General features: G+C 56.8%; 1 protein-coding gene and 1 long non-coding RNA gene across 4 annotated transcripts in view; one reads left to right on the top strand and one right to left on the bottom strand.

The window, feature by feature from the left end:
* Positions 1–1,153: 1,153 nt before the first annotated feature.
* Positions 1,154–4,658, bottom strand: LOC138424331 (uncharacterized). The gene is made up of 3 exons (XR_011250754.1): positions 4,321–4,658; positions 2,468–2,699; positions 1,154–2,223 (listed from the first exon to the last, which is right to left on the bottom strand). It is a non-coding gene; the product is annotated as an uncharacterized lncRNA (long non-coding RNA).
* RAB7A (RAB7A, member RAS oncogene family) overlaps positions 2,384–21,498 on the top strand; it is a 48,242-nt gene continuing 29,127 nt past the window's right edge. The window contains exons 1-2 of one of the 3 annotated variants that reach the window (XM_069561067.1): positions 2,384–3,284; positions 4,776–4,999. The gene's annotated coding sequence lies outside the window, so the exon portion shown is untranslated. Of the gene's footprint in view, positions 3,285–4,775; positions 5,000–21,498 lie in introns of those variants that run through there. The other 2 variants (XM_069561066.1, XM_069561065.1) reach the window with 2 other exon arrangements.

Here is a 21,498-nt window from a genome sequence, read left to right as displayed (position 1 = left end):
CTCTTTGGATTTCTTTCGGTTAGTAAAAACAGGTACTAACGTAGGGCTTTCTTAAAATTGGAGTGGCATAAAGCGACCGTTTAAAAAGTGGGGAATGCCTGCGTCGGGTCATTTTGAAAGTTTTCCATAACTGTCTGTGTTCTATTTGCCTTGTTTCTTCCAAGAATAGATTAGAGACCTGGCCTTTTAGGGTGCTCACCAGTGCATTCAGAGGGGGAGGAACGTCTAACCGTGAGATGATGGGCATTAATAGTCGGCGCTGTTCATTAGCACTCAGAGTCCTCTCCTTTCAAGGACGGGTAAGATCCTGCTTCCCTGCCTCGTGGAGGTTGCTGTGACCCGGGGTGGGGAGGGGGCAGTGCAGGGAGGCACCGCGGGTCACGTGTGGGTGAGGTCTCCGGGGGGCAGTGCAGGAGTGGGCCACACCACAGCTGAGACACAGCAGGCAGGTGGCCTGCAGGGGTGGGGGCTGGCACCATCGGCTCGGATTCCTGAGTTAGAGTGGCGTTAAAACGCATCTGGGTGATGGTGGATACACAGACATGCCGAGTAGTGTGTAGGCCGCCTCTCTGGACTGCTTCTCACACCTGCATGTGGGTCTACAGTCAGCTCCAGAAAACCAAAAGCGACCGAATCACTCCTTTTCCAGTAGTTTCCCAGTCTTCCTGATCACCTCAGGGGGTAATTCTCGGGATGCTGGCAATGCGCTGGTCGCATTTCTCTAGAACTAGCAAATACGCATTTTGGATAGAGAAAGTGTAGGCATCCTTAAATGGCAACCCACTGCAGTGTTCTGGCCTGGAGAATCCCAGGGACAGGGAAGCCTGGTGGGCTGCCATCTATGGGGTCGCACAGTCGGACGTGACTGCAGTGAGTTAGCAGCAGGCTTCCTGCTCAAGACTTTCAGCAGACCACAGCCACTTATAAGTCAACAATCTTATTTTTGTGATGCTCGCCTTGCCAGTTATCTTCTCCGTTTGGCAAGGGAGACTCATCCCCTTATGATGCTGATACAAAGGTTTATTTACAAAAAGTTTAAATTTTTAAAAATCAACTCCCTTTCCATAACTAGCAGTATTGATGGCATGGGATATATCAAAAAAATCATGCAAATGATAGAATTTGAGGGAACACAGATCCCTCGGGAAAAAAGTGAAGTTTTGAAACAAGTTTAATGTTAATCGATTGAAGAATCTCAGTGTCTTGTAACATAAATACAAAATACGCCATGAGTTCGATCCCTGGGTTAGGAAGATCCCCTGGAGGAGGGCATGGCGACCCACTCCAGTACTCTTGCCTGGAGAATCCCATGGGCAGAGAAGTCTGGCGGAGTATGATCCATAGGGTTGCAAAGCATTGGACACGTCTGAGCAACTTAACACACATGTGCCATGGGCAGCAGATTTCCTAATGGCGTCAAATATTTGGAAGTGTAACCCATATATGAAAAAGCATTCAAATAATACAGAAGTGTACAACTCAATAAAATTCTCCCCAAGTGGATCATAAATGCCATGATTCCAGCCTATAGCAGAATTTTTATGTGGAAATTGACAAGCTGAGTCTAAAATTCATATAGAAATGCAAAGGGCCAACGATCGCAAAGGCCTTCCAGAACGGGAGGAGGAGAAGGTTGGAGAACCTACCCGCCAGATCTCAGGACCTCCCATGTAAGTACGGTAATTAATCCAGTGTGGTGTTGGCATAAAGTTGGGCAGACAAATCCGTGGAACAGGACGGTCTAGAAACAGACCCATGAATCTCCAGTCATCTGACTTCTGGCAAAGGTGACAGCTGAGGGCCGTGGGGGAAGGGCGTCGTGCCCTGGGAGCCCCAACACCTGCGGGGCCTGCGCTGCACACGGGCCACGGGCGAGCTACCCACAGAGCCCCGTGGGTCTTCCCCTCGCTTGGGTCCACGGGAGGGTAGGGCTGGCCAGGCCAGAGCTCTTCGGCCCCTCCAGCTCCTCGTCCTCGGGTGCCCGTCCCCGGCCAGCCCTCCCAGCTGCAGAGCCAGCAAGAGAGCCGCGGTCCGCAGCCTCCATGACAGCCCACGATTCTCCCGCCAGGGGTGCGCGGCCTTCCGTGGTCCTCGCGCAGTGAGTCCGAGCTACCCTGCGTGAGCCCGAGCTCTGTGGAGGAGATGACTGCAGCATCACCTTGGCCTTTTGGGTGGTTTGCTCAGGCGGAAGCCAGCTGCCACGCTGTGCGGATGTGAGCAGCCCTGTGGAAAGGCCGAGTGGAGAGAGGCGCGCGTGTCAGCACCGGTCACCGTTGTGTGAGCCAGCCCCAGGCGAACCCTCCGCTCGCCCCTCAGCCAACTCCCTCTGCCGTGGGATGCCCAGCGGCCCTGTGGCCCCGTGAACTCTCTCTCCCCCCTCTCTGCGGTGCGGTGGGGGAGGAGGTGAGCCGGGTGGCGGGGCCAGTCCTGCTGCTTCTGCCTGTGCCGACACAGGGCCGGGTCTCACCTGTCTTAGCCGGTGTCCCAGTCCTCCTAAATGTCAGCTCCTCCACGCTCTTCACCCTCAATTGTGGATCTGGACTGTCAATAGCAGGAAAACAGGAAAAGGCTCCATCAACCTCGGGATCAAAGGCACTCGGGACACACCACCAGCCGGCCTTTGTGCATGAGTTTCCTCTCGGCTCCTGCTTCCTTCCCTCCAACTCTGTTCTCCAGGAACACCAACCGGTCAGCAATTTCTGGAACGAGTAATGACATGCTCTCTTTTCTCTGAGCCTTTGCACACAGCCGTCCCTCCAGGGTAGTCACCTTCCTCTTGGTCCAGCAGGTTCTTATTCATCCCTCCTGAGTCACCTCGGTACCACCTCCTCTGGGAAGCCCTCCTTGGCTACTCCATCTCCTGGGCAACCTCATGAGTTTCTCCTGCACCACCCGCAGTCCTTGGCGTCCAGCGTTCTCCACGCTGTGTCTGCGGCAGGGCAGACAGCTCGTGGCCAGGAGCGCCTCCCTCCTCCGGAGCGCACAGCCGGCGCCTCGCCTGTCGCCCCGTTTTGCAGGTCCCCTTGTATCCAGGTGTGCAGCACAACTAACTCTCGCCAGAGGAATGTGAGCAGAGGTGGTGTGTGTCACTCCTGCGCCGAGGCGTTCAAGAAGCAGCTGTGCCATCTCCGTGGAGCTCCTCCCCCGCTCCCAGCTCTCTACACAGTGACAAGCCCCTTGTGAACAGTGTGGCTACGGGGTCGCTCACATCTGCGTGTGCAGGAGAGCCACCTACTTATGTCTTGTTTGAAATCTGACTCCTTGGAGGCCTATTGTTAAAGCAGGTAGGGTTACCTTCTGAAATACAGCACCATGACTGTGTGTTTACTAATATAATCTTGCTAGACTAGTCTCAAGGGAGTGGTGGGAGCTCCTAGTGTGAAAGGAGAGAATTAGGGAGACGGCAGAGGAATGGAGTTATCAGTCGCTCAGTGAATACTCACTGAGTACCTGTCACGACTCAGGCACTGTTCCAGGCATTGGAATCTCAGCATCAAACCAGGTAGACAAGGAAGCGGCCTGATTTTGGGAGACAGGGAGGCTGGGGCCACTCCCTACCCACTGCCATTGCTGTGTTTCTCCTCGTCACACTTAAAAAAAAAAAAATTACTTATTTGGCTGTGCCAGGCCCAAATTACAGCATGCAGGATCTTTGATCGTTATTGCAGAATCTTTGGTTGCCCACAAAGCCTTAGCTCTGGCATGTGGGATTCTTAGTTTTGTCACCAAGGAGCGAACCTAGGCCCCTGCATCGAGAGTGGGGAGTCCCAACCACTGGGCCCCCGGAGAAGGCCCAGGATAGGACCTTCTGGTTGTAAAGCCTTTAGCTTCTATTCTGACTTATGGGAATAGTTTGAGCAGGAGAATGACAGGTTATTCTGACTGCTGTGTTGATGCTAGATAGGGAATGGGGTGGGAGCAGGAAGCCAAGTTACTGCCGTAATCCAGGTGAGAAAGGATGGTGGTTCAGAGCAGGTGGTGGTGGCAGAGAGTGTAAGGGGTCCCATTCCGGGTATCTTTCAAAGGCTGTGGATGAGGGGTCTGAGAGAGAGCTTTAGTGTCCTGGAACTGCTGGTGGCTTAGAGCAACTGAAATAGATTCTCTGAAATACAAAAGTCATACTCAGCACGAGCCCCCACCCCTTGCTGCTGGCATCCTTTGGACTGTGGCCACTCCATCTCCACGTGGCCTTTTCCTCTTGGTTTATCTCTTAAAAGAAGGTAATCCAGGAGGGTCTCATCTCCAGATCCTTAATTACACCTTCAAATACACTTTTTTCCAAATCAGATCGCACCCACAGGTTCCACGATGTGGACATACCTTTTGGGGCGTCACTATTCAGCCCACTACAGTAATCAAGAATGATTCCATAGTTATTGTATCCAGCAACCAAAAGAATGAAGTTTGCAGAAACCAACGCAGGAAAAGGCTATGAGAGGAGCATGTTGCTGAAGACGGAGCCGAAGCTCTGAGCAGCTCCTACGGTGTGCACGTGGAGCTAGAGCTGGGTGGGGTGCCCCACCCTCCGCGGAGCTCTCGGGGTTCCATTTCTTCGCTCTTTTTGATGAGGAGCTGCTTAGGGGCTGGGGCTTCGGTGGGTGGGTCCAGCATGGCGCCGCCCTGGTCCCGGCGGGGCCTCCAAGATGGCCGCAGCTACTGGGGGCAGACATGTTTGTACCACGTGACTCGGGCCGGGGCCGGAGACGGCGGAACGTGACGCACGGCTGAGGTGGGGCTCCGCCCCCACAGCCCTGACGTCGAGCGTCTCGTGACAGGTACTTCCGTTCGGGGCGGCGGCGGTGGCGGAAGTGGGAGCGGAGCCGGAGTCTTGGCCATAAAGCCCGAGGCGGCGGCGGCGGCGGCGTTGGAGGCTCGGACAGGCCCGGGAGCCCGCAGGAGCCGCAGCTTGGACCTCCCCGCGCGCCGGTCACCCCCCCCGTCTCCTCCTCGGCGGAGCCCTCGCGACGCGCCCGGCCCGGAGCCCAGCGGAGCGGCCGCGGTAAGCGGCGGCCCGGCCCCATCCCCCTCCCTGGCCTCGGTCGCCGGCGCGAGCCGTCCTCGTCTCGGGCGGGCCCGGCCCGGCCCCGCGGGGGCCCCCGCGCCCTCGGGCCCGGCGGCAGGCCAGCCGAGGGGTGGCCGGGTGTGACCGCGGCCGGCCGCCACTCGGGTCGGCGCCGCGCACGCCCTCCTCGCGGGCCGGCCGGCCGGAGCGGCCCGGTCTGCGCGCCCGGGCGGTGGCCAGCCGGCCGGCCGCGGGGGCGCCGCCCACGCCGCCCGGATGCCAGGCCGAGCCGCGTGCCCCCAGTCCCGTGCGCCTAGCGCCAGGCCGGCCGAGAATCCCCGACGCCGGGAGCCGGCGGAGAGCAGGTCACGTGCCCCCAGCTCCCCCGCGGACCGCGAGCTCCCGGGACGCGGAGCTTTTTCTCTTACACGCGTCGCGGGGAAGCCTGGAAGAAGTTTGCAAAGTTGCTGGGGCGAACCGCTGCCGGGTGCTGCGCCGTGTTAGGTCTGGACCGCGGCGGGGCCCGCCTGTACGTTGAGCCCGAGCTTCCCGGCGAGAAATGGTTCGCGAAACTGGGCGATTGAGAATAAAGACGGCGGACACTGGGGTGCTTACTGTCTGTCGGGCGGCGTGGCAAGATCTCTGCACGGATTGTTGTATTTGATGCTTAGCACAGCCTTCTCAAGTACATTGCCGTATCCACTGGTAGATAGCGAAGTCGAAGATGGGAGAGGTTAAGGCACTGGCCCAAGGTCGCGGACCGGAGAGCGGGTCCCTGAAGCTTGTCATCTGTCTCTTGCCCCCCGTATCTGCCTCTCTCGGCGTCTTTTCTTTCTGGGGATGTGACGCTGGAAACCTTCTCTGGTAGCATTAGTTCTCCCTTAAAACCACAACATATTCCGTTTTCAGTTGTGAGTTATAATGCCCTTTTTTTTTTTTTGTAGTGTCGCGCCAGTCAGTTGGGACCTCTAAAATTACAGTAGAGTTGTTAGTTGAGGTTTGAAAATTTTTGTCACCTTGGTCTCTAGTCAGGTGAGTTGGGCTGGCAATCTTGTGTGTGGACCTTTCCTGAAGCCTTAGTGCATGGGTGTCGGGCCCGTTGGTTCTTTACTGTTGGAAATACTGTATCTTCTCTTTAGATTCCAAAAGAACAGGCTCTTGTCTCTTCCTTGTGACTGAAGCAGCTGATTCCCCGCATGACTTCTCATCCATGGATTAATAAAGTCTCCTGTTAGTGCACTTCTCTCTTCAGACTTAGGAGAGTTTGTTCAGTTTTGAGTCTTAAGAGCTGGAAAGTGAGTCCTGAGTACTTCCCCTGAAGGTCCTGTCCAGGCTAGAAGTTGGTGCCTCCTACCTTGTTGTCTGATTTCTTCTCTTTTTTTTACCCGGTCTGATATATTGAAATGAGCGATCTGCGTGGTAGCCATAACTATTGTTTGTGTTTGGAGCAGAGTGGTGGTGACGAGTGGCTTTTCATCCACTCATCAGATGTTCTCAGTATCTACCGAGTGTCAGGCGTGGCTGAGTATTGACTCAGGGAGAGAGGTCTGGTTGCTGTCCTCAAGGACTTTAAAACTGGTGAGTGATCATGGCCGGGAATTCTCTCGTGGCACGGCATGGTGGTACTGTGGACGTTGAAATTTTTCATAAGGGAGAGTTATTTTTCATCTCAGCAAGGGCATCTGTGGCAATCTGGGCAGCATGGGGTCCTGCCCTGACTTGAAAGCTTTGTTACTTTCCACAGCAGCACCTGGTTTGGTTTGGTTTTGAAGAGGATGTGTAGAAGCTGTTGTCTAAGCTTCTAGCTGGTCATGTGTTTGGAGAGTAACGTTGGGCTCTAAACTTGCTCTTCTTTGCCCTGGGGCATTTGTCGTTCACTCCACGTGGAGCTTGTGTCGCGAGAACCTTCCAGGACAGGCCTTAGCTGCTGGGGGCGCTGAGCAGAGATGCTCTTGTGGGGCCGAGGCAGCCGCTCCCGCTGCCAGCACAGGTTAAACGCGCCAGGGTTGCCCCAGCTGACTCCCGCCACCCCGTCTCCACCAGCCCTCTGTCTCCGCTTGGTTCACAGGGGCGTTTGCGTTTGCTGTAGGGTTAAATGAGTGAACACCCAGAAGGGGGAGTGGGATGTAGTGGACACTCTAAAAATAGCTTTATCGGTACATTTTTCCAGGTAGTTGTAAGCAATCTCCTGAGGCAAAAATATTTTTTGATGCCAAACAAGTCTAAGCCACCACCACCACCAACCCCCAACAAACCCCATAATCAAAGACCATTGCTTTATAGTAAAGTGTGGCTTTGGATCCAATTCCTTACCCTACCACCAAAGAAAGAAAAAACAAAAGGGGGCTTGGGTATTTGATCAGCTGTCAATAAGTTCCCAAAGGGACCTGCACGGGGTATACACTTGCCCTTTGACTCGGCGTCGGTGTTTCTGTGCGAGGCTGTGGCGAACCCGGATCCCACGCGCGGGACTATCCTTTCACGAACTGTTCTCCCAAATGGGACCTAAATATTTGTCGTGACTCCTGTCTGGAGTCGTCTCGTTCTCCACCCAGTAGTTCACATGGGACTGAGGAGAACTGGACCAGTCGCTGGACTGCGAGCTGTACAGGCAGCGTGTTCCTGGGGCAGTCAGGAGGAGTCCTGAGCCAGGCCCAGGTGGGGGTTCCCCCGGCGCTGATGGCGTCTGGAAGTCAGCTCCCTGCTCCCCACCCCACTTGGCAGCTCCTGGCATTCTGTTGCCGCGCGTCTCCCCTGTAGGGTCGCCGTTGCGTGCCGGCGTCCGCTCCGCTCCTGCGTGTGATGAGGCACGCCCGGGGATGCCGCCTCGCGACTTGGGGCTGCTGTCTGCAGTTTGCTGCAGTGTGCTGATGTCTTCAGCTATTGGCTCTCGTCTCTTCCCTCTGTTTTCTGTTTTTTTCCTTCCCGTGTACGGCATATACAAAAATAGTTCGCATTCATGTTTTAAAGCTTCTTAATGGTGGCTGTGGTCAGTGTGGCTTGTGAGTCAAAGGTGAGAGCCGTGCAGTGGGGAAATCAGAGCAGGCTCTTCAGCGCCGCCTCCCACTAGTTTCAATCTCAGTACTCCAGGCTGTGATTTCAAAAACACATTTAAGAATAGCTACTTGCAGAATGCCTCTGGGGGGAGGAAGCGAGCTCGGCAGTGGTTCCAGGGGGGACGCGCAGTCCTGGCCGAGCCCTGCCTGGAGACGCAGCATCGATGCAGGGATCGCAGGCCTCGCCCGGCTGCTCTGTTTTGGTGATGTCATCGCTGCCGAGGAGAGCAGTCTGAGTCCCTCGTCCGTTTCCTGGCTGCGCTGGACTGCTCGCTGTCCAGCAGAGCAGCTCCGAGGAGGCCTGTGAGGGGCTGGGGGCCTGGCGAGGCTTTCGAGTGGACCTGCTGCCGGATGCCGCGAGCCGCCTTCCGTGGTCTCCCCACCCTGTCAGGTGTGAGCGGCTTTCTGCTTGCTACTGGCCTTCCTGGCCGGACCCAGCTCTGCTAGGGAGTCTTTGGAACATTACCCTGCGGACACCATTGGTTTCCCATTCTTGTCTGCAATTTTAATTTTTTAAAATCGATTTCCACTTGAGTTGTTTGCGAGTACACAGCAAAGCTACTATGAATTAACCTTTTAGAAGCCTGATCATAACAGCACAGAACTTCGGGAAAGTTGGTGCCCTTTACATGCGGTTTTTAGTCAGGCTGCTGACGGTTCTCTGGGCACTTACCTGGCCGGGGGCCCCGGAAATCACTCAGGGTTGCCCGGGCAGCCTGCAGGTTAGGAGACTTGCTGAAATCCCCTGACCTGTGCCTTGCTGTGGGTGCTTGGGGCTGAGGAGCATTTTTGTAGAAACTTTGATACACGATACTCGTCTTGCAGTGTTATTTCCTTAGTGTCTGGGGAGTGTTTACGGTTCCACAGGCTTCCAGCCGGTGCTCCTTCGCAGCTGTCCTGTGGGCTCAGGAGGCCCGGCCGCTTGATTGCCGGCTGGGCTCCCTCGGAGCACACTGCGGCCTGGCACCTCAGCCTGGCTTCTGGGTCACTCACGATCGCTCTGAAGCCTCAGCTTTCGACTCCTTGTAAAAACGTTATCCTTCCTCCAGTGAAAAGTGCTTGCTGCTCAATCGTGTCTGACTCTTGGCAACCCTGTGGACTGTAGTCTGCCAGCCTCCTCTGTCCATGGGATTTTCAGGCAAGAATACTGGAGTGGGTTGCCATGCCCTTTTCCGGGGGATCTTCAGGACCCAGGGATCAAACCCGGGTCTCCTGCATTGCAGGCAGATTCTTGTACCGTCTGAGCCACCAGGGAAGCTCTACTTTTTATTTAAAGTGACATTTCTCTTTTGCTGATTATTAAACTAGTCACTTCTTTAAAAAGAAAAAAAAAGAAAGCTAGGAAAATACAGAAGTAAAAAAGAAGAGAAATGTAATTCACTATCCAGAGGAAGACCAGAGTATTAATTGGTAATTTTATTTTCATGAACGCATATTTTAATGCCTTCGTTTAGTGAGATTGAGTTTTAAAGAGATGGTGTGAGAAAGTAATGTGGTGTTGGTTGGCCCCTCTGACAGGTGGGAGGGGAGCTGGGGTCAGGAGACAAGCTGTGCGCTCTGACTGTGGAACGGCAGCAAGGGCAGGCCCTGTGAGTCCGGTTGGCTGGTGAGGTTGGCTTGCTGTGGTGCCAGTGTGCCAGTAAGGTATTAACAGCTGTCATTTCTGTATTTTACTGAACTCCGGATTTGCAGCGGGACGTATGAAGCGTGTGCAAATGAGAGAAGCTGGGAGCGTTCCCGTGGACCGCGCCTGCTAGCGGGCGTTGCTGCCCGCGCCTGCCGGCTCTCTCTTCCTGTCTGGGCGCTGTGGTCCGGCTCCGGCCGGGTCTGTGTCAGTCCCACACCGGGTGCCCTCCTGTCTGTCTGTCTGAGTCCGTGTTGCCCGCGGGCTTTCTGCTGGGGGCAGTCCCGACTCCGTTTTCATTGCCCGCTAGTGCTTCTTCCCGCGATACACCCTGATGTGTTTATTGCCTTCCTGATGAGCATCTGGGTAGCTTGTAGTATGTGGCTGTTAGAAGCAGTGCTGTCCTGGGAGCCCCCTGGCGCTCCCGTGGTTAAGACCCCACACTGCCGCTGCAGGCGGCCCGGGCTCCATCCCTGGCCAGGGGGCTGAGGCCCCGCATGGCGAGAGGAGTGGCCAAAAAAACCTCCGCGTGAACAGTCCTGGGTCTGTCTGCTGATGGACGTGTGTGCACGTTTCCGTTACATCATTCCTGAGGAGCGGAAAGCCTGGTCTCTAGCCTGCGTATCTGGAGGTTGCTAGGCCACTGTACCATTTGTTGTCTCTGAACTTCGGAGCCTGGAAGTCCACGTGCGAGGTGCTGGCGGAGGCCCTTCCCGTGGCTTGTGGGGGCCGTCTTGTCCCTGTTCGCTCACCCTGTCTTTCCTCTGTAGGGGTCTGCGTCCTAACCCCTCTTCTCAGGACCCCGGTTAGGTCCGTTGGGCCTGCAGGGCCTCGTCTGACTACCCTCCCCCGTAAGGGCTCCGTGCCCCGCTGCGGTCGCGGTCTGACGTTTTGAGGCGGCGGGGTTAGGACTGGAGCGTGGGGGGCCCGGTTCAGCTGTGCCCGTGCGTGCGGCGCTGTGGTGGACCCGCTAGGTTCCCGCAGTCCCACCGCTTCCGCGCCCGCCAGCCGTGTGTCAGGGCGCCAGATGCGCCGCGTCTTTGCTGACTTCCCTTCGTTTTGCCTCTGGGGTCCTGGCATTGCACCCCTGTCCATTACTAGCGTGGGCTGTTCTTGAGCGGGTGGGGAGGTTGATTTTGAAACAAATTGCGTCAGAATTTGAGAGTGCCTCTTGTGAATGCTTCTTGAGTCCACCGGGGATAGAAGAGCAGAGTGGCTTCAGCAGGGGAGCAGGCGGCCCTCCGTACTGGCCCGTGGGGGCTTCTGCAGTTATCCCCTGACTCGCTCCTGGGGGTGGAGCTGCCTCAGAGTGCCACCCCTGTGTGTGGAGGTGGCCATGGAAGGGCTCTTCGTTGGCCTGACACGCGTGTCCTTAAAACACGGGGTTCCCGCATGTGTATGCGCGGAATTGGCCCGCATGGCGTGTTCTGACTGAGCGTTTAGACGGTCCTGGTGTTGGGCCCGCAGCTTTCGGGCCAAGTGCTGGCTGTAGACCTGGGGTCGCTGGGGCAGTGCTGCCCCTCCCCTCCCACACCCACCTTGAGGGCAGGGGTGAGTCACGGCTCCAGGATGAGCCTTGAAATACTGCTCAGCAGCTTGGTAATATCTCCGGTTCTAACTTTGCACACTGGGTTGCTATTTGTAGCATGTAAGTTTTGATTCTGGGCCAGTGATGAATACGGATAGCCTCCCTGAATGATAAGTCGCGCGTCCTGTGTTCACTCGACGCGGTTTCATTGTCTGCTACAACAAAGCGCGGCTGGCAGCTGCGGGGACGATCAAATGAAAAGCGCTGGAGGCTTCCGAGTCGTTGAAACGAGACAGATGCCAGTCCCAGAGACGTTAGAAGAGGCCGGTGGCTGGGTCAGAGGGTGCTGCGGAGGAGTCCAGGAGAGTGCCTCGCAGGGGGATCTGGGAGAGCCCCTGGAGGGCACTAGAGGGAGCTGGGGGGGGTGGTGTGGGGGGCAGGTGAGGGGCTGTGGCACTGGGACTCGGGAGTGGCCATCCGGGTGGGGCAGAGCCGGGTGGGGAGCGGACGAGCCCCACACACGGTGAAGGGTTGTGTTGAAGTGCTAGGCTCGGCCATAGTCCTTTCCCCTGACCTGCGAAGCCCTGGTGGGTAGGGAGGATGGTGTCTCAGTCATCCACGAGGAGTGCCTTTGATGGTACTGCTGCTAAGTTGCTTCAGTCATGTCCAACTCTGTGTGACCCCATAGATGGCAGCCCACCAGGCTTTCCCGCCCCTGGGATTCTCCAGGCAAGAACACTGGAGTGGGTTGCCATTTCCTTCTCCAGTGCATGAAAATGAAAAGTGAAAGGGAAGTCGCTCAGTTGTGTCCGACTCTTATAGACCCCATGGGCTGCAGCCCACCAGGCTCCTCCGTCCATGGGATTTTCCAGGCAAGAGTACTGGAGTGGGGTGCCATTGCCTTCTCCGTGTTTACCTAAAGACACACTAAGAGACGAGTGGGGCTAGGACTGAAATGCAGAGGGCATGCTTCAGCCTTCAGGGACACATTTCGTCAGAAGCGCCTGCAGCACAGATTAAAATTGGGGGCTGGTGTGGGGGTGCTGACTGAAGACAGAGAGCAGGTGGTTTGGTCCTCTTCAGCCAGCCCGCTGTGTGGGCTCTTCTGAATGGTTAATGGGTGCCGTTTTATCAGATGGATGCCTGAGATACTCTAAAGCTGATGTCAGATGTTCAAAGTATTGAAAAATAGTGTGTGTAGCTTTCTCTGTTTTCCAGTCTGCCTTACCAAAAAGAAAAGAAAGGGGGCACGGTCGTTCTGGTCTCTTAATAAGGACTCTTAGCTCTCAGTTTGGCACCTGCCTTGAGAGCAGCGGGCGCGTCCCTTAAAGAGTCTGTCGATCTGGGCTGCAAAGTCCTTGTGACAAGAATTGCTTTCCAGGGAGCTTGACTCTGTGAAAAATGAGTCCACGTGAACGTGACACCTTGGGAAAAGCACGTGTGTGTGTCTGTGTGCACAGTCTCTTCACGTTTTGGAGAGTTTAGCGTTCACCTTGCAGCAGCATCTGAGTTGTCAGCGTCTGTTTCCAGAGGAGAGACCCGACTGAAAGATGACGCTCAGTATCACAGGCCAGCGCTGTGTGTTGTAGGTAGGCACACGCGTCTTTAACCCCAACAGTGCTGAGACGAGAACACCGCCTACGGAAGCACAGCCTTGGTGAATTTTAGTGATATGCTGTGTTTATTTAAGGACTTCCCTTGTGGCTCAGACAGTAAAGCGTCTGCCTACAATGCGGGAGACCTGGGTTCGATCCTTGGGTTGGGAAGGTCCTCTGGAGAAGGAAATGGCAATCCACTCGAGTACTCTCGGCTGGAAAATCCCATGGATGGAGGAGCCTGGTAGGCTACAGGCCATGGGATCGCAAAGAGTCGGACATGACTGAGGGACTTCATTTGGTCACTTGGCCTTGGTGTTTATTTAAAAGTGTTTTGGAAAGAGGGATGCTTTGACAGGTCTGTTTCTTCTGAAATGTAAATTTCTGGGTAGTGGATTTCATGCAGCTCTGACTGAACTGGCTGTTCTTACTCGGGAGTAACACACCGTCTCCCAGTGACTGCAGACTGCCTCACATTTGCTTTCTGTGGGCGTGGGTGCTCGCTGTGGCTCTCCCGGGGGTCTGCGTCAGCCTCCCGCTGCTGTGGGGGGCGCTGCTGGGGGTCCCGGCCGGAGGGTGCTCGGCCGCGGGGGAGGTCGACCCGCTGGCTCCGGCGAGGTGCCTGGTGTGTGGTTTCCTGTCCCGGCCCGCTGGCCGTTGGGCACCCGGCACCCTCGCTTGGAGTCCCTCCGTCCCTTTGGGCAGGAGGGCTGAACCCGCGCGGGTGCCTGGCAGTGCGCTGAGCACAGCGTTGGGGGGCAGGGAGTGGTGGGCCCACCCCGTCCTCGTCGCGTGCCGCTGTGGTCCTGGCCCCGCATGGCGGTCTCCAGCGGCTTCCCGGCTGTGTCCTGGCGCCGACCGAGTCCCGCCTGCCGGACCTGCCTGCCGTGAGCGGGCTTCGCTCTTGCTGCCTTCCGTCCAGGCCCCGCCGCGTCCCTCGTCCACGGTCGTCTGCGCCTCCCGCCTCGCCCGGCTCCCGCGGCCTCGCTTCCTCAGCTTTCCTGGCTGTGTCCCCCTTAGTCGCGCCTCTCGCTGACCCTCGAGTGGCTGTTAGACGTGTGTCTCTCACAGGCCTTGTGGGCACTGCACCTGCTCTCGGAGGCTCTTAACGGAGACCCTAGACGCTTGTTTAAACCAGTGAGCCTTTCGGGAGGGGAGCGCCGTGCAGCTTGCCGAGCCCGAGTTCCCTGAGCAGGGAATGACTGCGGGCCCCAGCAGGGAGAGCCTGGACTAACACTAGGCTCCCAGGAGCTCCAGATCCTAGACTAATCTGTGATTTCCCCCAGAAGGTAGCCACATGAAAGAACGAACTAAAATACATTCCCCAAGTGGCTTTTGATACACACTCCCACCCCGGCCCTACCCTCACCCCCCTGCCCCCCCCCCCCCACCCCGCCTGCTGCTCCCTGGCTGAAAAGCAGCGCATGCCTGTGAATCCCTCAGCTTGCTTGGAGTCGGTGGACCGGGAGCCAGGGGCGTTGCAGAGGCTCCTTAAGCAGGGCCACAGGGCGGCTCTGAAGAGCGTTGCTGAGCTTCGGTTTCCACAGCTGCAAAATGCGAGCTCCGCGTCCCCCCTTTATTCCCCGTGTCACTTTTTGCTGTTCCAGTTACCTTCGGTCAGCCACGGTCCAAGAATACTAGATAGACGCTTCCAGAAGTAAACCGTTGGTCATCTGACAAGGCTTGCTGCTGGGAGCGCTGTGATGGAGCCTCACGCCGTCCAGCCCCTCCCCACCTGAGGTCTCAGACCCCAGGCCTGGACCCCGCAGCGGCCCCCTGCCCAGCTCACTTCGCGGCGGTCCTGCCGTAGGGTCCGAGCGTGGGTCGGGGCACAGGGCCTGCGCCGCCCACCTCCCTTCCCCACGTCAGGCAGCTGGCCTCTCCCCTCACACAGGGGGGCGGAGGGCACGGTGCAGCCAGATGTCCTGAGCGAGGCCTCACTCACGTGCGCTCAGTACAGTCTGTTGGTAGCATCCTGTGCCCAGCATAGACGTGATCAGACCAGAGGCACAGGAAGGGCCGCTGGGCGAGGGGTCCGGCTCCTCCGTGGTGTCAGGCATCCACTGGAGTCTCGGAGCGTGTCTCCACGGACGGGGCCCCGACTGTGCACAGGCTCCTTCGCGGTTTGCGTCTCGGGCTCCTGCTCACCTGTGGTGGTTTTTTGCAAGATGATGTTGCTGAAGTGCAAAGGACCCTTCCAGCCATTTGAAACCCCGGGCCCCCTGTGGAGCCCTGCTGGTTCCCGTCCTGCTGGGTGGGGAGGTCTTCCCAAATGGCTTGTTTCTAAACCACAGACGCGGCATAGGAGCCTGGGGGAGGATTCTCTGTCCCCCTTCTTGATCACTGGGTGCCTGCGCTTCCAGACGTACACCTCTCCTCCAGAAGGGCTCGCCAGCACACACTTCGCAGCTGCTTGCGGAAACCGCCCCCTGCGCACGCGGCACCTTCCCTGGTGGGTGCGCTCTGCTGACCGTGTCACTCCGCCCACACCAGTGTGTAGCCGTTCTCAGTGGACGTCGCGGTCCCTTCCGCCTCTCCTCTGTAACAGAGTCGTTGTCTCTGCCCGCTTCTGTGATCGTGTCCCGGAGGTCCTGTGGCTGTGCACCCTTAGGATCCGGTGCTTGCTGTTGTCCTGCCCCCGGGAAGGCTGTGGACTCAGCTGTTTGTAGTTGGAAGATTCTATTTGTATAGGTGTCGCTTTTCTTAGTGGTTGCCAGTGTAACTACTGGGGAAAGTTTTAAAGGTGCCTTGTTGTTTAACATTTACATTTCGTTGATTAATGGATTAAATTTTGTAAAAGGGGGATTAGCTATTTTGTTATTTGGCTTCCAGGAAGAAGGTGCCCGTTTCCCACGCTGCAGTGTTCCAGGCTTGTTTCACTTGGCTTGGTTTGGTTGATGCTGTGTTTTTGTAGTGTTCAGTTCAGTCGCTCAGTCGTGTCCAACTCTCTGCGACCCCATGAACCACAGCACACCAGGCCTCCCTGTCCGTCACCAACTCCCAAAGTTCACTCAGACTCACGTCCATCGAGTTGGTGTTGCCATCCAGCCATCTCGTCCTCTGTGGTCCCCTTCTCCTCCTGCCCCCAATCCCTCCCAGCATCAGAGTCTTTTCCAATGAGTCAGCTCTTCACATGAGGTGGCCAAAGTACTGGAGCTTCAGGTTCAGCGTCAGTCCTTCCGGTGAACACCCAGGGCTGCTCTCCTTTGGGATGGCCTGGTTGGAGAAGGTTTAGGTAGTCAGGCCTGTTGATTTGTTTCGTTTCTGGATTCTGTGTTATACTTGGCCTTCTCCTTTCCTGTGCTGGTTTTTCCCCTGGTGCTCAGCACGTTTGAGAGTTCTGTGCAACGTGATGTCAGACAGCCCTTTCTTCGCGCATGCTTACCCCGCATCTCACTGCACTCTCTTCCTTTCTTCCCCAGCTAGCGGCTTCTCATCGCGCACACTGGCCCGGCCCCCCCACGCGTCTCTCTAGACGCCCGGTCCCAGCCTTTGTCTCCAGGGCCTGGCCACTGTCCTGCTGGCTTCGCTGCTTCGTGATGCCTTTTGATAAGCCCGGAGTGGCCCGTCTTCGTAGAGCTCTGCTGAAGCTGTGCCCAGAGGCGCGTCTGCTTCTGATCTAATCGGTGCTTCTCCTGCCGCTCGTCCTGTCTTTGGTCGGTTTGTCTGACAGTCTTTCCTCGGGTTGAGGGGATGCCCTTTGCTGAGATGGCCTGGTGGAGGGAGGGAAGGCCCGACCCCCGTGTCGCGTGCCTGCTGTGCAGACAGGAGAGCCCCTGGCTCCTGAGCCCCAATGTCGCGTGCCTGCTGTGCGGACAGGAGAGCCCCTGGCTCCTGAGCCCCCGTGCACGAGGCTGCATCCCAGTGTGCGTCCCCGTTGCCTGCGAGATGGCCTGGAAGGCAGGCAGCCGGGCTTCCGTGTGTTCGTGGTGTTCCTCACGCTCTGCCGCCTCTGGTCTCCTGCAGCGTCTGCGCAGACACAGTTACCTCACGATCTGCACTCCGTGTGGGCTTCTAGAATGCTCTTTTCATTTATTGTTTGTCCAGGGGTGGCATATAGGGTCTTAGTGCATTAAAAAAACATGCTTCTTCTTATGAATTAATTTTCACAGATAAAGAGTAGACCATTGGGCCAGTCTTTATTTTCGCGATTTTTAAGTCTGAGTTGGTAAAGTTTTCTTTTTGACAGGAAAAAGTGCACTAGTCAACCAGTTCTTCCCTCTTTCTCTTGCTTGTTGACAAGTCTGTGCACGTGAACTCCGGTCTGCTCTCCAGACTCACAGGTGCCCGCAGTCTCTAGGGAGCGGAGGGGGAAGCCTGGTGGCCCACGTTAGCCCAGTGGGGAGGCCTGGTGAGGGCTCCTCTGGGGTGGGGTGCGGTCGGGTCTGGAAAAGGTGTGCCTGTGCTGGGGCGGTGCCCAGGAGTCCCAGAGGGGTGTCCTGAATCGGCCCAGAAGGAAGCTCTGGAAGCAAGTCTATGTTCCTCAGTCTGTCCACCTGGAGACCATGGTGGACCCCCTGATGGCTTGTTTTCGCTACCAAAAGGACAGTTTGTAGGCATCCGCTCAACAGCGTGAAAGCTGAATTTGTACTCTTAAAAAAAAACCTAACTACATTTTAGAATGTTCATTAATAGTCCGTGTGACAGTGCCTGGCATATTTGTGTGTTTTGAGCATGTGTCTTGGAGGGGAGGAGAGAGGGGAACCCGAGGCCCTCCGTGCGTGTTGCTGTGGTTGAGTCTGGAAGCAGACTGCCTGGGTTCTGAACCTCACTGAGCGTGAGGCGGTGGTCGGCCTGGGACAGGGCGGTCTGGCGAGCTGGGGCTGAGTGCAGCGCGCAGGCAGCGTGGGGCGGGCTTGGGGGGCTGCGCTTTTCAGCCGCGTGGTTATTCGAGAGCCCAGGTAGAGGTGCCGTGATGGGGCTGAGAGCAGTTTGGTGGTGGCCTCCTGTTCGCCCTAACCACAGTTAGTCACCACGGCTGATCCACGTCTACATGTTGAGATCGCGGCAATCCCTGTGGCCGAAAGGCTCTGCAGCTGGAACAGCGCGGGTGTGATGCGACCCAGCCTGGTCAGGTCGAAGCTCTGAAAGCAGTGAAGCCTGTTTGACTTGCTTGGGAGGTGGGGGGTGGGTGGGGAGGCAGGGCCCGACAGCAGTCCTGAGAGGGAGCAGGCTCACGGCTGCGGAGCAGAGGAGGAAGCGCGGTGTGGGGCGGTGCCGGCGTGCCTCGGGCCTGGCCATCCCTGCCTCTGGTGACAGAGGAGCTCTCACTTCCCCCGCTGCTTGGCGGTGCTCGCGTCACACTCAGGGTGACAGATGGTTAGTTGTTGATGCCATTTGGCTGTTGTTACTGGAGGAAGGACTTGTTGGATGGGATTTGCTGGCCGTTACCCCATCAGTTTTTCCATCATTGTAGCCTGTGGGTCACTCATTGATACAAAGTGACTGCTGCAGAAAAAGCCTGCTTTGGAGAGAGAAGGTTGCTGATAGGAGAGCTAAATACTTACCCCGTACAGACTGTTGTGTTTTCTTAGATGTATTTCCAGAAAGATGTTTAGGACAAAAGAAGCGGAATATTGCAGCAAATACTCAGGTTCCTAAGTGGTTAGGACTAGAATGCAGAGTTGGAAGTATTGATTTCAGCTGCAGCCTCGGGCCCTAGAAAGCTGTCCTAGAAATGGGACTGGAGAGGTGGCCTCTGTGCCGCGCCCCTCTTCACACTAGGTCCGCCTCCAGGGTTCTGAGCAGTGCGTGAAGCCAGGAGCCACGGATCGTGATGCGTCTCTGCCTTCGTCCTTCCCTGTGGTTACGACAGTTCTGCCGAAGGAGCCACACTGAAGAAGGATGGCCATCCTGATGGTTTCCCAGCACTAGAAACGTCACCGTACCTTATGGCAGGAAGGGCATGCGTGTACCTCGCATTTTCTGCTGAGAGTTAGCAGTGATTCAGGGGCTTGGATGAGTTTGATCAAGGTCTAGAAATGGGACAGAATCACTGATATTTAAAGACCGCAGACCACAGTGACGCTGTGCAAAGTGACGGGACGGGAAACCTGGGCGCAGCCCCTCAACCAGGCCGGCAGAGCGAGAGGATGGCTGGGATTGGCAGCTGGATGAGGCCTTGCGAGGAGACAGCAGCTGGTTTGGCGAGTGGTGTGCTCAGGGTGAACGCTTCTGGCTCCCAGCAGGCAGCAGCCCCGGAGGGAGGGAGACAGATCTCCAGAACACCACAGCGAGACTCTCATCAACAGAAAATTACGGACCATACAGAGAAGCCCAGGAAGAAATGCAAGGCGATCCAGCCAGGCCATCCCAAAGGAAATCAGCCCTGAACGTTCATTGGAAGGACTAATGCTGAAGCTGAAACTCCAATACTTTGGCCACCTGATGTGAAGACCTGACTCCTTGGAAAAGACCCTGATGCAGGGAAAGACTGAAGGCGGGAGGAGGGGACGACAGAGGATGAGACGGTTGGATGGCATCACTGACTCGATGGACTTGAGTTTGAATAAGCTCCGGGAGTTGGTGATGGACAGGGCGGCCTGGCGTGCTGCAGTCCATGGGGTCGCAAAAAGTCGGACACGACTGAGCGGCTGAGCTGAACTGACTGAGAAGCGGCAGCGTGTGGCCCTCCCAGAGGAGGCGGCGGCGTGAGGATGCCGGCCTAAGTGTGTCGCTGCGCTCGAGGAGCCAGCGGAGGGCGCGGCAAAGAAGCGGCAGGAATTGGGGATAGGTGGCTGAACCAAACGAGGGCATCAAGAAAAAGGAATTCTAGAGAAGCAGACAGTTCTGAGACAGAAGGGTACAGGAGCCGAAAGGGGAGCTTACGGAGGGTTAGGAGCCGCGTGAGCCGGCAGGAGAGCGAGCCAGCAAGCCGGAGCGACTCCCTGTGAGGGCAGGAGAGCCTGATGAGGGGTGGGCACAGCCTGAGTGTAAGTGGGCTAAACTCTCCCGGCCCAGCTTGGGCTGACGAGGGGACCAGAGGCAGCCGCGACCCAGCCCAGGCCTGAGGCTCCCAGGACGGAGGAGCAGAAGAAACTGCGAAAGAGAAGCCGCCTCGCAGGCGTGTGGCCCCCGGAGCGCGGGAGCTGGGGCTTTGCGGGGAGCAGACTCGGGCTGTCGTCCAGGGGGCGGGTGAGGGAGCGGCGCCTCTGTACCGCACGGACAACTGTCTTCAGCATCCTGTGATGGGCCGTCGTGGGGAAGAGCGCGAGAAGGAACTCCGTGTGTGCGGCTGAGCCACTGCGCTGCGCGGCAGAGGCGGGCAGCGTGGAGAGCCACCTGCACTTCACCTGAAATGAAGGTAGAGCTTCCCCTGTGGCTCGGCGGCGAAGCGTCTGCCTGCCGACGCAGGAGACTTGGGGTCGATCCCTGATCCGGGAAAATCCCACAGGCCACAGAGCAACTAAACCCATGTGCCAAAATAAATAAGTATAGTGATTTTTAAGTCCCCCAAACCTTCATGGCATGGCCTTCATGGAAAAGCGCCTTGGAGGTGGAGGAGCTCTGCTGCTGTTCCTTGATGTCCTAGACGGCCAGCCGGGCCAGCGCCGCCCTGGTGAAGCTGCGTGGGCCCACGATCTTGAGGAGCTCGGCGTAGTCCACGGGCGCCTCGTCGGCAGGGAGGCCTCAGCGCGGCCCTGTGCCGTGGGCGCCTGCTGCCTGTGCTGACCGTTAGTAACTGCGCTGGCAGTGCTGCCTGCCTACCTCATTTTAACACACTTTGCTTCATTGCACCTGGCAAGTAGCGCGTTTTTACAGATTGGAGGTTTGTGGCAACCCCGTGTCGAGCGAGTCTGTCAGCACCGTTTTTTCCACACCGTTGGCTCAGGTCAGATGTCTGTCACATTTTGGTAACTCTCAAAATATTTGGAACTTAGTTGGATGTGTTATGGTGATCTGTGGTCAGTGATGTTTGATGTGACTGTTGCGGAAAGATCACAACTCCCTGGAGGCTCCGGGGTGCTTGGTGATTTTAGTGATGAAGTATTTTGAAATAAAGGCACGTACATTTTCTCAGCCATAACACTGTTGCACACTGAATAGACGAGAGGGTGGTGCATGCGTAGCTTAGGTGCGCCGGGAAGTCCGTGTGGCTCGGTCTTGTGCAGCCTCGCTGTCTGGCGCTGGCCGGAGCCAGCCCTGCAGCGTCTGCGGTGCTCTGCGGTGCCAGCTGCTACGCCAAGAGGATGACCCGTTAACAGAGCTGGTGATGAAGTGAACAGTATCTTGAGAAAAACAGTGAGCTGAAAATCAAAGATTATTGAATTTCTCGTCAGAAACCTTGGAGGCTGTGTTGCTGTGTTCAGAATCTAGAGGGGAAAGCTGTCAACCAGGAAACCTGTCATGGGGAACACTGTCCTTCAGAACTGAGAGAGAAGCTGAGAGCTTCCAGAGAAGCCAGAGCCGAGCGAGCTCTTTACCACAGACCTGCCTGTAGAGAGGCGGTTCCTTCAGATTGGACAGCGCTGGACAGTGACCCAGAGCCCTGTGAGGAAGGGAAGACCTGGTAAAGGAGACACACAGACGGTCAGAAAAGCTGGCGCTGCTGTGACCCACCTTATTGTCTCCACTCGATTTCAGGGACTAACCCAGCTGTCCATCTTCTGGGAGGACGCGGTGCACAGAGATGTGATTTGGTGACGTCCGTGAGGGAGAGGGCGTGGGCTCCGGGTTGCACGGGAACAGTTTTG

This window comes from Ovis canadensis, chromosome 19 (genome assembly GCF_042477335.2).
Source record: "Ovis canadensis isolate MfBH-ARS-UI-01 breed Bighorn chromosome 19, ARS-UI_OviCan_v2, whole genome shotgun sequence".
Lineage (NCBI taxonomy): Eukaryota > Metazoa > Chordata > Mammalia > Artiodactyla > Bovidae > Ovis > Ovis canadensis.
This window is presented reverse-complemented; position numbering and strand designations above follow the sequence as displayed.